We start from the raw sequence: 3,063 nt of genomic DNA, 5'->3' as shown, positions 1-3,063 counted from the left end.
TTCTATAATCAATGTAAAAATTGCATAAACTATATTATTTCTATTAGTATAATTAACATAAAAAGTTTACAACTTTCAGGTTCAATATCTCAAGAAGTAAGTTAAATCGATATAAAGCGTTGTACCAATGTAAACTGCCAAAACTTAATTTGATTAACATAAGTTGTTTTAGCTGCAGTGGAAACATGATATAACAGTGTTGTTCTATACCTTCAGTGAGGGTGATAACTGTGATCAAAGTAGATATTGTTGACAACTGATGATTACTGAATAAAAAAAATTCCAACTATTAGATGTAGGTCATAATGTCTCTGAAAAGTTTCTAATTATTAAATCTATAATATTTTTAAAGAAAGTACGATTTTATCAGAAGTGATGGATCGGCTGTGAGTAATTTAGTAAAAATTGCTTACAACCTATGTAATTCTATAAGTGATAAAAGCTATCGAAGCTTCTTAAACCAAGTAAAACTATTTTTACGTTGAACTTAAATGTGGATCCATCTATTGGCTATATTTTTTTCTCGTTGTTATTTTTTTTTTGTGAGAAAGTAGAATGTTTTTTGCATTTACGAAACCGAACATCACCGGTGTGCCCGACTTCCTAACAGTATACGGACCTCCTCTTCGGAGAGACACATTGCACCCCAGAACTGTATTCGGATTTATTAATTACATTGTAATTAAAATCGTTGTAATGTGTATATTTGTTAGTAATTTTCCTAACAACATTTAATTACTATGAATCTGGACACTTGCCAGATTAATTACTTCTCAAGACTATATTAATGAGTGAAATTTCACATTACCCTGTATATGCAGGTTTTTAATATCTTTCACATCTTTATTTAAATATCTTGTGCTTTATACTAATTATTTTTTAGCTACTTTTATATGACTATACTAAACTAGATTCTAATATTTCTTAAACGCAAAATATGCTTATTCTTAGTATATAATATATGTAAGATATTTATAATTTAATAAGAACAACTTTAGCTTAGAATAATAGTTAAGTGTTTAACATTGCAGTTACTGGTATCTATCCTTTATGCATGCAGTCTTAACTCCATCATTGGCCCTCACCAACCCCTTTGAGAAAGGATGAGGGAATATGCTTATAAAACTGTCAACGATAAAAGGAAAATATAAATCTTCTTTTTCTCTGTTTTCAAACAACCATATAAGTTGGACAGTGACAAATCTGTACAGTAGTTTGAGAGAAAACAGAAATTCTTGAATTATATGAAAACAAGATCGAGATATCTCTGTGATACGATACCAACATGAGTTGAATATTGATAAGCCCAGACAACTTGTTGAGAGAAGCTCGACATCCTGGAACTACAAGAACGGTAAGTGTAACGCCTATCAAGATTTAATTGTAACTTGAGAATAATATACAGTTCGAGAAAACTGCGATGTTCACATTGGTCACTGAAGTACTATGCTTGGTAATAAAGAAATTAACATAAGACAGTTTACAGAAGAAGTGTTATTCGGCTCATGGTAAGCGGCCTTTACGAATGTTTTGAACATGAACCGATTACACCGCCACACCCCCAGTGGACACCGTCAAGAGCTTTTAAAAAAACAATCCACCATTTAACTCTGACTTTCATGATCAAGTCGCCTATATGCTTACAAACTATGAAGCTCTTTCGCCACCAAAGGCAACCAATTATGGTAAGTAACAACGGATAATTGCGTTAAATTTTAAACATTTTTGATATAAATTTTTCTATGGAAGTAATAGATTCTTATGTTCCAAGCCTGTTAATAATTATAGTATATGAAATAATTATAATTTATAACAATAAAATAGATGACTATTCCAATTCAACACTGATCCACCTGAATGTTCTTTCAAACACTGCAACCGTAAAAATATATGAAGAATTATGCATTATAAGAAACAAATTAGATGCTTAAGTTATAAAAACAATTAAATTACCTCACATTTCCAATGAGCCTCAAACAGTTCCATCCACTAAATTGAGTCGAGCGATGTCTATATTGACAAAAAATCGAATAAATAATTAAACACCCGAACAAACATCGTGTCTGTCTTGGTTAGTTATTGGAAGTAACTGGTTGGCTGAGGAGAGAGTTCACCTATAGGACATAAGAAATCTCTAGTATATATATTGTACTGAGACTAAAAGCTCCATGGTACATCAGAAGAAATGAAGACACAAAGACTTACGAGCTGAGATTGTGGAAAAGTATATCAAAGACAGAGCTCTGAAATTTTTCCATTTTGTGGATGTGCACTCTCTCAAAACAAATGGAATATATGTATGTATTGTAAATCGCATCAGGAAGATATGCTGGGTTTCAAAGTATACTTCTATAAAATCATCTGAATAACTTATTATCCGAATTTAACGGAGTTCTTACTACAGTGCATCATGTAAATAGTCACAGACACTATTGAGTGAAAGTGTTTTAGACACTAACTCGCTTTTGATCAAGCAATGAAGAAGAAGAGTAAAACATATTGACTATTAGAATAGTAAAATATCTATTAGATATTCAAGTTTCATATATAGATTTTTTATCTATTCTAGGCAATAGTGTAGAAAAAGAGTAAAATATATTGACTATTAGAATAGACAAATATTTATTAGATATTCTCGTGTTATATATAGGTATTTTTTTACCTATTACTGGCAACAGGGTTTATAAACCAATATAAATTAAACAACTTCATTTACGAAAATATACTTTCAATATTTCGGGGAAAGTTTTATAATCTATAAGCAGAATTATTAATAATATTTAGTAATAATATTTATAATTTTTTTCATTAATTATTTCCAACAAACCTTTATTTATTACGAGCACTTATTTTTTACAACTGATTGTACTGAGAGCCTTCTGCTTGCCAACTCGACCGCATTCACTTGCACTTGAGAACGAGTAATACTGATAAAATATTTAATATCTCACTTAACACTAATTACTCGCAGGTATTTGCACCCTGTATATTTTATAATGTGATAACGACAAAAGATAATAACAATCTTATTTGCAGTGTTTTTACATTTTCAATATTTATATG

Source organism: Teleopsis dalmanni, chromosome 2, assembly GCF_002237135.1.
Source record: "Teleopsis dalmanni isolate 2A chromosome 2, ASM223713v2, whole genome shotgun sequence".
In the NCBI taxonomy this organism is placed as follows: Eukaryota; Metazoa; Arthropoda; class Insecta; order Diptera; family Diopsidae; genus Teleopsis; species Teleopsis dalmanni.
The sequence above is the reverse complement of the archived record's forward strand: the minus strand, read 5'-3'. Positions refer to the sequence as shown.